The following is a 13,009-nucleotide window of genomic DNA, read 5'->3' on the forward strand; positions in this document are numbered from 1 at the left end:
ATTTATGGTTGTCAAACGAGCAGATATTTCCCCGATATGCCTACCAAAGGGAGGTTGATATCGCCTTAATACAAACATCCCTAGGGCCAAACAATCAAATTATAAGAAGGAAATGGTCGCCGACAGGTCATGGGGCCGCATAAATGAGTTGATGTGGTCCTTGATCAAAGGATTTTTGGCCTGATATTGATTTGGGAGATGCGTCAGAAGCCCCCACACGGGCAGATAAGCCGCCAAATTGATCTAAAGGATGGCCACCTTTAGCCCGGAAACCAGCCATTTTACCTTTCAGTCAATACAGAGGTGGTACAGAGAGACAAGTAGTTAAATAAAACAAGTTTTTTGACAGTGAAAAAAAATTATAAAGATTAAACACGCTTGTGTCTTCTTTTAGGGATGCACCAAATCCACTATTTTGGATTCGACCGAACCCCTGAATCCTTTGTGAAAGATTTGGTTGAATACCGAACCAAATCCTAATTTGTATATGCAAATTAGGGGTGGAAAGGGGAAAACGTTTTTTACTTCCTTGTTTTGTGACAAAAAGTCACACAATTTCCCTCCCTGCCCCTAATTTGCATATGCAAATTCGAATTTGGATTTGAATCCGAATCCTGCTGAAAAAGGCTGAATCCTGCTGAATCCTGAACCGAATCCTGAACCGAATCCTGGATTCATTGAATCCCTTCTTTTTTTGCAATAACAAAATGAAAAACAAATGAAAAACGCATACGTAGTATTTATTTGTGGAAGAGAGTTAGATTACAAGCTGTACCGTTAATTTTTACAAATTCGACTGTTTACAAAAAAAAACCTGAGCATCATTTGGTCAGAATCGGAGGAATTGTGAATTGAGTATCTATTACGTACTGTGTTGCATCATGGAGTCAGAAAACTTTGTTTAAGTGGCCCAACTCCTCACCGAGAATGCAAAGCCCTGTGGCTGCCCAGTGATAACTTGTTGGGGTCATAAAGGAGAAATAAGTCTTGCTCATGGGCAGATTTTGGGTGGAAAGAAGGTGATGCTAAGCTGACTTTGGGTGGAAAGAAGTGGGGTCATTTTATGTTTTGCACATAATGAATCTGGATAATGAATAGGAGGGCAGAGCAAGGAGAATATATACTGTACTGTATTGAGCATTTGATACATATAGAGATATGAGATCTATAATGAGAAATGCATGAGGCCTGGAGTTTTCCAGATACAATAATATGTTTTTCTGTAATTTGGCTCTCCATAGCTTAAGCTTATTTACAGTGGCGTAATTATAGAGCAAGCAGACCCCGCAGTTGGAGCTTCCTTTACAGTCGATCACTGCACTTGATCGGCAGGGAGAGCCGGGGAAGCTGGTCCCTGCGCAAGAGCAGAGGAGAGCTCTACATAGCTGGGTAAGTTCAGTTGGCGCCGTGCCCCATCTAAGATTTTTCATGATGGGGCCTGGCCTGGAGTTGTTACGCTGCTGCCTATTTATATACATTTTAACATTAAATAACCCCAAAAGAATTGTTTTGCCACCAGTATGGATTTATGCAGCTTCGTTACCATCAACAACTATTTGTTTAAAATGGACTGCCTGTAATTCAGATATTTCTGGTTATTGGGTTTGCCGATAAGAGAATCCATAAATTTACTTTTCCTTCTCTTCAAGTACTGTGACTCTGTGAAGAATCCCATATACATTATTTCTCATGTAGGATCAGCTTTCATCTTAGCATTTTCCATAATAGTTTTGGTAGGGTTATGCTCCTGCTTACTTATCTTTAGTTACTCTCAGGGAACAGCACAACACCATCCATTTACCTTTGTACTGACTCATACAAATGCTGCTATTGTTGTTAAGGTACTTTTAATTACTGTTTTCCTTAGCCCTATGGTTGCTATTTAATCACAAAAAAGCTTCAAAATCAATCCTCATTTAAGTAGTTAGAGTATCTAGATATTGGGAAATACAAACCACAGCCACACAATATTTAAAGTGAATATCTTCTGTGTTCCTTCCTACATAAAAAAATCAACATTATATAATCTAATGCTGGAGCAGATGTATTTCAGCATTATTAGCAGAACAACCTATTAGCACAAATAATGGATAATGTGACAGTCATTGCTTTTCCCCCATAACATGTTGTGTTATTCACAGATGCAGAGTCATTTACTTCTAACCTATAAATGAACATGGATAGATTTACGTTTTCCTCAGCACATAATCCCCATGCATTTCTTTGTTCAAATTAAATGAGTTTTGTTGAATTTTCTGTTGCTTAATGGGAAAAAATAAACTAATTAAGTTGTATATAAAAAAGGTTCAGAGATACAGAAAATACATAGGGGTAAATTTACTAAAGGGCGAAGTGACTAACACTGGCGAAAATTCACCAGCGTGATGTCATTTTGGTACTTCGTCGATTTGGCGTAAAATTTTTCTAAGTCCCAAAAAACGCTAGTGTCTTTTCCTTTTTTCAGGGTGATAGGCAACAAAAGAGCATAACATTTTTTTGGGGTAACCGGCTTCCCCCCTACATTTCCTAACATATGGCACATAAACTATACACTGGGCTCATGTGTTGGGCAATATAACAACTCTATTTTCTTTTATTAAGGTTTCCCGGGCTTGTGTAGTGTAATGTATTTGCTGCAACATATACGTCCATTGAACTTTAAAGGGATACTGTCATGGGAAAAAATATTTTTTCAAAATGAATCCGTTAATAGTGCTGCTCCAGCAGAATTCTGCATTGAAATCCATTTCTCAAAAGAGCAAACAGATTTTTTTATATTCGATTTTGAAATCTGACATGGGGCTAGACATATTGTCAATTTCCCAGCTGCCCCAAGTCATGTGACTTGTGCTCTGATAAACTTCAATCACTCTTTACTGCTGTACTGCAAGTTGGAATGATATCACCCCACTCCCTCCCCCCCCAGCAGCCTAACAAAAGAACAATGGGAAGGTAACCAGATAGCAGCTCACTAACACAAGATAACAGCTGCCTGGTAGATCTAAGAACAACACTCAATAGTAAAAACCCATGTCTCACTGAGACACATTCAGTGACATTGAGAAGGAAACACAGCAGCCTGCCAGAAAGCATTTCTCTCCTAAAGTGCAGGCACAAGTCACATGACCAGGGGCAGCTGGTAATTTGACAATATGTCTAGCCCCATGTCAGATTTCAAAATTGAATATAAAAAAAATCTGTTTGCTCTTTTGAGAAATGGATTTCAGTGCAGAAGTCTGCTGGAGCAGCACTATTAACTGGTGTGTTTTGAAAAAAACATGTTTTTCGATGACAGGATCTCTTTAACTTCCCGCTATATGCAAATTAGGCAGCGATAGTGCAACTTTGCTTTGCTTGGCGCAGTAACGCTAGCGCAAGTTTGCCAGCATTCCGTGCCCTGGACGCAACTTTGGATTTTAGTGAATTAGCGTTGTCCTGGTGAATCTACTCCTGGCCAAGTGTTGCAATGTGAGCGAAGCCATCGCTGACGAATTTTCGGAGGTTAGTAAATATGCCCCATAGACATACATGATTCCATGATATTCTGATTTTCAGGAACCACTGCCCAACCACTCATTAGTCTGGCAGAGTATTTCTACCATTCCCTTACCAGGTGATGGAGAGATTGAATTACTGTCAGCCTAAGGGAAGTGGGGAAATTGTATCTAGCAGCAAAAGACATATTATCATGATTTCTTTTCAATCTGATGAATCAAGTATGTTTGTGTAAAAAACAAAAATTACATCCTTGGCGGTTTAGGTAGCATTCATGCACCAATTTTTTTTTACATAATTCCAGTTGAATGAGTTTGCATAAGGGGGCTATTCCTTTATGTTAAGAACTGAGTAAATATATAATACATACTGCATGGTTCCGCTAAATGATTCAGGATCAGGGACCAGAGTCTTGTTATATACATCACACTTCATAAGGGCTCTGACCCAAAACATGTAGTGTTTGCACTGCTAAATAAAGGAAGCACCTGCAATTAAAATTACTGCCTCTAAAGCTGTTTATTCCACCCATCTCTTACCCTGATTGCCTTGGGAGTGTGACACAAATTTTGCAGCTGTAAGCATCTGGAAATCATACGCTGGCACCTTAAAACTTTGTCTTATTCTTGTTATATATATATTATGAACTGCACAGAAAGTATTCCAGTAGGTTTTCTCTAGTTTCAAGCCTGTCTGGAGATCAGATATCTAATAAAACCACTGTTTTCTAGTGAGGAACTGAGAATTGATTAAATGCCTTTTGCTTTAGTACTTTGAGAGCTATATATTCAAAACAAATGTTCTCACTCCCAACACAGTGTGACAACATTTGTTTTGCCTTGATGCGGTACCATCACTTCTAGAGCAGCAAGCCCAGGGTCCTGATGCTCCCTAACTTGTGCATATAATGACATGCAAGCTAGAAGGCTGGTAGGGGTGTTTGGGGGGGACACCTATATTCCTCACCCTCCCTTCCCTCTTAGATCAAGGGTTACATTATACAATGTATGGCAGATTGTGTCTTTTTTGCACTCTTGCACCTGCAAGTGGCAACAGGGGTGCCCCCTCTAACTGCTTTGATGCGTCATAGGGGCCTGAAATGCCCCTAAATGCCCCTGTGCGGCCATGACCCTTCCTAATTGAATTCCATACTGTTCCCAGAAATTGAGATACAAACAGTTCCACCTGGTTTTATATGACACACAGAAGGTGTAGTACAGTATATGGGTGAGGCATAGGGTGAGGCATAGGGTGAGGCATGGACACCCATTTGAATGTCCATTCCTTACAGACACAAGATACTCTAAAGCCCTGCATTTAATGCCTACTCAAGGATTTTCAAACCTCTCTTCTCATCATTAATTTGTCATATGAAATATATACCAAACATAAACTGAAGAACAGAGTAGACTTTATAAAAATACCAGAGACACTGTCTTTTAAGCAACCTTTATCCTAGAATCAAATATCCCAGTGGAATATTGTACAAGTAGTCCCTTAGGAATTAACTTAGGTTTAATATAATGTTTCAATTTAAAATAAATGATCTTTGCCAGATTGTAAAATAAAAAATATAACTTGTATTGTACAAAGACTGTGACATTTATTTGGATAGTCACTGCATATATACAGTGGTGTGAAAAACTATTTGCCCCCTTCCTGATTTCTTATTCTTTTGCATGTTTGTCACACTTAAATGTTTCTGCTCATCAAAAACCGTTAACTATTAGTCAAAGATAACATAATTGAACACAAAATGCAGTTTTTAAATGAAGGTTTACGTTATTAAGGGAGAAAAAAAACTCCAAATCTACATGGGCCTGTGTGAAAAAGTGATTGCCCCCCCTTGTTAAAAAATAACTTAACTGTGGTTTATCACACCTGAGTTCAATTTCAAAGGTTATAAAGCCATTTCTAAAGCTTTGGGACTCCAGCAAACCACAGTGAGAGCCATTATCCACAAATGGCAAAAACATGGAACAGTGGTGAACCTTCCCAGGAGTGGCCGGCCGACCAAAATTACCCCAAGAGCGCAGAGACAACTCATCCGAGAGGCCACAAAAGACCCCAGGACAACATCTAAAGAACTGCAGGCCTCACTTGCCTCAATTAAGGTCAGTGTTCACGACTCCACCATAAGAAAGAGACTGGGCAAAAACGGCCTGCATGGCAGATTTCCATGGCGCAAACCACTTTTAAGCAAAAAGAACATTAAGGCTCGTCTCAATTTTGCTAAAAAACATCTCAATGATTGCCAAGACTTTTGGGAAAATACCTTGTGGACCGACGAGACAAAAGTTGAACTTTTTGGAAGGTGCGCGTCCCGTTACATCTGGCGTAAAAGTAACACAGCATTTCAGAAAAAGAACATCATACCAACAGTAAAATATGGTGGTGGTAGTGTGATGGTCTGGGGTTGTTTTGCTGCTTCAGGACCTGGAAGACTTGCTGTGATAGATGGAACCATGAATTCTACTGTCTACCAAAAAATCCTGAAGGAGAATGTCCGGCCATCTGTTCGTCAACTCAAGCTGAAGCGATCTTGGGTGCTGCAGCAGGACAATGACCCAAAACACACCAGCAAATCCACCTCTGAATGGCTGAAGAAAAACAAAATGAAGACTTTGGAGTGGCCTAGTCAAAGTCCTGACCTGAATCCTATTGAGATGTTGTGGCATGACCTTAAAAAGGCGGTTCATGCTAGAAAACCCTCAAATAAAGCTGAATTACAACAATTCTGCAAAGATGAGTGGGCCAAAATTCCTCCAGAGCGCTGTAAAAGACTCGTTGCAAGTTATCGCAAACGCTTGATTGCAGTTATTGCTGCTAAGGGTGGCCCAACCAGTTATTAGGTTCAGGGGGCAATTACTTTTTCACACAGGTTTGGATTTCTTTTCTCCCTAAATAATAAAAACCCATTTAAAACACTCATTTAAAAACTGCATTTTGTGTTTACTTGTGTTAACTAATAGTTAAATGTGTTTGATGATCAGAAACATTTTGTGTGACAAACATGCAAAAGAATAAGAAATCAGGAAGGGGGCAAATAGTTTTTCACACCACTGTATATAGAATTTATTAAATGACCATATCCATATATCATGGAAGAAGGGTCCGCACACACAGGACTTACAAATCAATTACCGGTGTTTATTCAAGTGAGGGAGACCTGACGTTTCAGTCAGCAATCTGACCTTATAGGAAGTTATATTGCCTTTCCCAGTCCCATAGTATATTAGATGTGTAATGCGCATACTGTACATCTACTTAGAGAAGGGCCAACGTTATTTGTTTTTAAACAGACTTTCTTCTGAAAAATGATTGGTCTTTGATAGCAGAAGTGCAGTATGGCTTTTTACAAAGCATTTGGTAAAGGTATTAATTTTGCCTTGAGCAATTTCACCTGATAAGTTAAAACAAGCATAGTTGTGCACATGTTTTAAGATGAATTGGACGCAATTGAACGCAAAATCTTCAGTGGTTGTTGTCATTTCCATTGCGCGTCATCAAAAAATTATGTTTGTGCCTGATTCTTTAGGTAAATTTGCTGCATCAGTTGATGTGGGAATAGTGCCTGTGTAATTGGCACACTGTTCATGATTCAATAGTTATGCTTGTTGTGTTGTGATCTTTAAAAGTGGATTTACTTCTAACTGAGCTTCCAAACCAGGGTATCCCTATAAACAGACCTTCTCTATATCTCAGTTTTCCATCATGGTGCACCAGCTGTTTGAGTAAGTGCAGGAGTTCTGCCCCCATACAATGCCATATAAACTTGCAGATGTAACTTTAATTTCCATCCTTCACCCATCCTTAGTAACTCCTTCCCTCATCCTTCCCTCATCCCATCCCCAACACACCTAGAATTCTGTCAACATACAGAGCTGTCCTCATTCCCTAACAATTCCTTTAATTCCTTTTTCAGTAGCCCATCAGTCACTGGAAAGTTGTCTTCTTGTAGGTTTTACCTTTTGCAAAGTTCATGGATGTTATCTTATTCTGATTGTAGCCTTGCTCCTGCCTTTAGCCTGTCCTTGTACCTGGGGTTTGCCCTATTCTAAGATTACTCTCTTTAAAATGTGCTCCTTGTATTTTACTCCAGTTCCTGATGGACTTGTAGTTGTGCTTGCTATTAGACAAAGTGCCAGACCCTCTGCCTAAAACTGGCCTCACAAGTTCCAATAATATTGCACTAAACAATGTTTTTTGGTACATGCATGGTTCTCTGCCAATTAGGCAGGTTTATGTTCATTTTAGGTCCATGTAGTATCAGAAGATGAAACATTTAAGAGGAATTATAGCTCCTCTTAACTTCCTGGTGTTCCAGTGGGCATGTAGGCTGATCTGTGGGTGAGGGTACCCAGCCACCTTTAGATTTGATGGCTGTAGAGTTCTAGGGATCTTATCTGACAGGGGTGGTATGGTGCTGTATGGGAAGAGCACACAAAGTGGCACTGGGTGCACTTTGCGTCTGTTGCAGTTGGACTTATTCTCCCCTTGGCAAAAAGGGGCACACATTTTGGGAGCCAGGGCACTATTATAAATAATGAACCAACATATTTTATGAAAAGCATATGCTTAGTCACACATCCCATGAAGCAACGACACAAACACAAAAGTTGCCATTAATCTGAGATGCTTACTTTTTCTTTACAATTTTAACAGCAACAACAAAAGAAGGCTATTCATGTAGCTAAGGTGTTATTTATATCTCACCCTATTTCTAGTGGCCCCATTTTCACATATACATATTGAATTCACATGATTAATGGACAATGAATTCTAAGAATACATACACATGTTGCCAAATTAATCATTGAATGGAAATAGGTCTGAGCCATGTACTTTGTTTAGTTACTGTCATCCCTATAGTCCAGAGATACTGTACTTCCAACAGAAAATATATCATTTTAAAGCAACATTGATGCACTTATACAGCTAGCCCTTATCTAAATAAGCTTTCTATAATTCCCCCATGTGTACACTTGGGGGCAGATTTATCAAGGGCCAAATTTCAAAGTAATGGGAGTTTTTTTTGAACTCCCATAACTTCGAAATTTAGAATAAAAAAAGACCAACCAAAATTTATTAAAAAAATCACGTTTTTTTGTGGGTGAATAGGCTGTATTCGATCGTTCGATTCAAATTCAGAAATTCGAATTGAAGTCTTTTCAAAAAAAAAAACCTTAGATCTTTCAAAGTCCACCAATTGACTCCATATGGGTTCTAGGAGGTCCCCCATAGTCTAAAACAGCAATTCAGCAAGTTTTAGATGGCGAATGGTCGAAGTTGAAGTTTTAAAGAGACAGTACATGATACATTTTTATCAAATTCGAATCGAATTTGGACTATTCCCTAGTCGAAGTACACAAAAATAGCACAAAATTCGTTTTTTTTTTATTCGAATTTTCATTTTGGCCTTTGATAAATCTGCCCCTAAGTAAATGCAATAAAACTTTTTTTTGTATCCCACAACAATGAAGGTCTCTATAAAAATGTATTGAATAAAACTGCTCATATGTAAAACTCTGCTTCATCTAAATAAGCCATTTGCATAATAATATATATTTGTAGTATGTGCGTTTGGGTAATCCTAAATAGAAAATTGCCATTTTAAGAACTTCAGACCGCCCCCTGGGATCCCATGATTCACAATGCACACAAACAAACCCTAAACATAGTTCAGTCTTTTGCTTCCACACTTCTTCCTGTTACAGCTAGAGCTACATTATTTCTGGTCAGGTGATCTCTGATACAGCACAGCGACCATCATGAAATGGTGGTGCAAGGCAAGAGATGTAAAAGGGCAATATTTACTGAAAAATATATTCCAGTTTGGTAAGATTCCTTTATATACCACTTAAAGAGGTTGTTCACCTTTAAATTAGTATGATATAGAAAGTGATATTCCCCCCCCTAACTTGTTACTTACCCTTCTGCACAGGTCCAGTCCAGGGAGTTCACAGACGACATTTTCTTCCACGCGATCTTCTTCCTGCTTTGAACGGCGTTTTGGCGCAATCGCAGTAGGAGCATTTCGCCGGTACGGGATCTACCGCGCATGCGCCAAAAGTCACAAAGTACTTTTGGCGCATGCGCAGTAGATCGTACCGGTGAAATGCTACTACTGCGCATGCGCCGGTCAAAGCAGGAAGAATATCGCGTGGAAGAAGATGACGTCTGTGAACTCCCTGGACTGGACCTGCGCAGAAGGGTAAGTAACAAGTTAGGGGCATTTGCCCAGCGGGACGGGTAGGCCAGGGGGGAGGAGGGAGGGTGGGCAACACATGGGAGGGGGAGGGTTTTTGCGCCAACTAGGTTTCCTTCCCCTTTAAAGGTGAACCACCCCTTTAATATGATAGAAACTGTTTAGGGGACTTGTGACTCTAAGAAATAATTCCAAATCCTATTTTATGATGTTAGTCAATTACACTATATAAATCTTGTTTTTGTTAGTCTAGGAATTCACGGTCACATGCAGTACAAGCTTTGCATCATGCCGAAATCTTGTTAATGCATCAGAATGGGGCACCTGATGTCCATGCCAATACACTGGCTACACAATTAGATGGTAAGGAGGAATGGAAGGAGTACAATGACATCTAGGAAGTGCTGAATCAAAAGTGAAGGCAATTGTCTGCCCCGCCTCTATGCATAAGGCATAGAGGTGGGGCAAGCAACATGTGATTGACAGCTGAGGTTTATAACAGGCATGGATGTTTTAATGAAAAGGACTTTTATAATACAACATTGTATGCCTGGGTGACAGGTAGTAAGTATTCATTTTCGGGGTAAAGTTTTTCTTTAATATCTACAGAAAAAGTAAAGCTTAGACACATCCCCTGTTGCAGCACTAGAAATACTAACAGGACACATTAAATCGAGTTTTTTCATTACTAAATGAGCTATAATCAGGCATGAAAATTTGGTTAAGTTTTATTTATCAATATTATAAGATAAATTCGGATTTTTGGTAAATAACCTCCTAAATTTTCCACTTAACTGAATCTAAACCTTGAAGTCATTCAACTTTTAAGGTCAAGGTGGTGACAATTTATTGTTCTTAACTGGTGCATTTTTTCCCCCTTAAATGTTCAAATGAAGGTTTGGTTTCAGTTTGGCATTTCACTTTATCCACAAATTATGGCTTCAGGAAATCTGTAATATTTTCCCTTCGTATAATAGTTCCCTCACTGTCAGGATAGTGTTCTTGAAAAACTGATGCAGCGATAACCAGAAAAAATCAAGCGATTTTTCATATTATTTGGGTTTTCGCTCAATTTTTTCGAGTTATTTTATTGATAAATACAATAAAATTGCGGATGGGAGTTTGGTTGAGCTTGGTTTAATAAAAATATTAGTTCAATTTGAGTTTTAGTCAATAACCAACTCAGTGTCATGGTAGCACCATGATTTCCTAGATGACCTAGCAAGTGATTAATCAGGGAGATTAGTGTTGCGAGTTTAAATTACCAGGCAGTTGCTTGAATAAGAGACTGGAATATGAATAGGAGAGACAGTGGCGCAACTAGATATTAATGGGCCCCACAGCAAATTATTTTTCAGGCCCCCAAAATTGACCTGTTTTATAAATATTTATTGAAATTGTAGATGCATTAGGGCATCATGGGGCCCCTATACTTTCTGGGCCCCCTGCAGCTACAGGGTCTGCTTCCTCTGTAGTTACGCCCCCGAGGAGAGGACCTGAATAGACAGATAAGTATTACAAATTAACAAAAATAATAGTTTATCAACTGTTGGGGTCAGTGACCCCATTTGAAAGCTGGAAAGAGTCAGAAGAAAAAAGCAAATCATTTTTTAAAAATATACAAAATAAAAAATGAAGACTAGTTGAAATGTTTCTAAGAATTAGACATACTATAACATACTAAAATTGAACTACCCCATTAATGCCAGAAAATGGCCCCTGAAGGCATTACAATAATCCGGGCACAATGATGCAAAGCATAAAACATAAGAAAACAAAACCAAATAGAAGTGTTAGTATTGTTTTCCTGCACAGAGATGTGGATGTAAGCAAATGTGTATCCATTATAAGTAGTACTATATTATACACTATATGACTACTGATTGTTCTAGGTTTCTGGTAAAAACCGAGTTTGCATTTTATGCCTTTTCATGTGTTAATGAAAAATGTCATTCTCTTCTGTCTTCCTGTGTTCTACTCATTTACACCCTTACTGCATCTTCAAGACTTCCCGTCTGCTGCTGGTTTGCATTCTGGCACTGGCTTTCCTTGTTTTCATCAGCTGTTCAGATGCAAAAAAAAATAAATGAAATCTAATCTGTGGGTCACAAAATCTCAGTGGGCTCATCTCCAGCAGAAAAATAGCATCAATTAGTATTTTTCTAAAGCAGCAATGCTAATAAAGAATTAAAGCTACTGAAATTATTTGGATGGGTGAATAAAACGAACATCTGTATTTGTAAACTGAGTTTTCAGTTTCATATAGTGCAACTGTTTTCGTCTTTATTTTGTAACAGATTGGATCTAGTTTTTTTTTAAATCTTTAATTTTTTTATTTTTACTATGAGCAGAGCCATTAAATGTCTTAGGGATTGGATAACAAAGCACAAGGGAAAAATAAACTAAACCAGCAGCATAGTCAATACAGGTACCTTGCATATTCGACCCCCTCCTTACCTTGTGTCCCCAGGGTACTCTGCAGGAAGAAGTCCTAGTATAGGTAGATTACGTACTCATTTTGGGGGTTATTTACTAAATTTACTGATTTTCCCTTATTTCTTAATAAAATAATTTGAATTAATCAGACGGGAAAAAAACAATAAAATGGAGCAAAAATACGAATTGTAGAATTTTCAGGCATTTTTTCCGAGTCTTTTGATTTTTTACTTATTTTTCCCAAAACCCTCAAAATGGTCAGATTTTTGGGCTAAACTCAGCCCAGATCACGAAACCTTCCAAATTGGTATAGGGGCCTCTCCCACTGACTTATACAGGACCTTGACAAGTCTGAGTTGGCGGATTTGTGAATTCTGGCTTTTTCCAGCATCGGGGTATAATAAATGTAGACCAAATCTAGTTTTTTTTCCACTAAAAATCCAGTTTTTGCCAAAAAAAACCTCTACCAGTAATAATCGAGTTTAGCAAATAACCCTCTTTATGTGACATCTTGAAATATTTGAATCATTTGTAAAAAAAAAAAAAAAAGCATTTGGGAAGAATTGGAATGGAACAAATATGCCTCAGTTCTGTACTAAGCCTTTGAATAAACTGATACAAGGTTTATATACTTGCCTTTTATGTATTTATAACTGCCTAAAAAAGAGAAAAGCATTTATGCAAACACATCTTCCCAAATCTCACAGTAAACCAGCCTGAGTCATAATCATCACAAAAAAGCCTGCTTTATTTGTCTTTCCACTTTAGATACTTTGATACGAAGCAAAAGATGCAAATGAGACAAATATTTAAGATATTAAAATTCACAGCGCATTTTAAACTTTTCGTGTCTGTTTCAGTATCCCGTCT

At 38.4% G+C, this 13,009-nt stretch overlaps 1 protein-coding gene across 3 annotated transcripts in view; it reads right to left on the reverse strand.

Annotated features, from left to right (window-relative positions):
* Positions 1-13,009, reverse strand: part of LOC108716694 (metabotropic glutamate receptor 1) — a 215,031-nt gene that overhangs the window by 43,310 nt on the left and 158,712 nt on the right. The window lies entirely within an intron of this gene.

The sequence above is a fragment of the Xenopus laevis genome, chromosome 5L (assembly GCF_017654675.1).
Source record: "Xenopus laevis strain J_2021 chromosome 5L, Xenopus_laevis_v10.1, whole genome shotgun sequence".
Classification (NCBI taxonomy): domain Eukaryota; kingdom Metazoa; phylum Chordata; class Amphibia; order Anura; family Pipidae; genus Xenopus; species Xenopus laevis.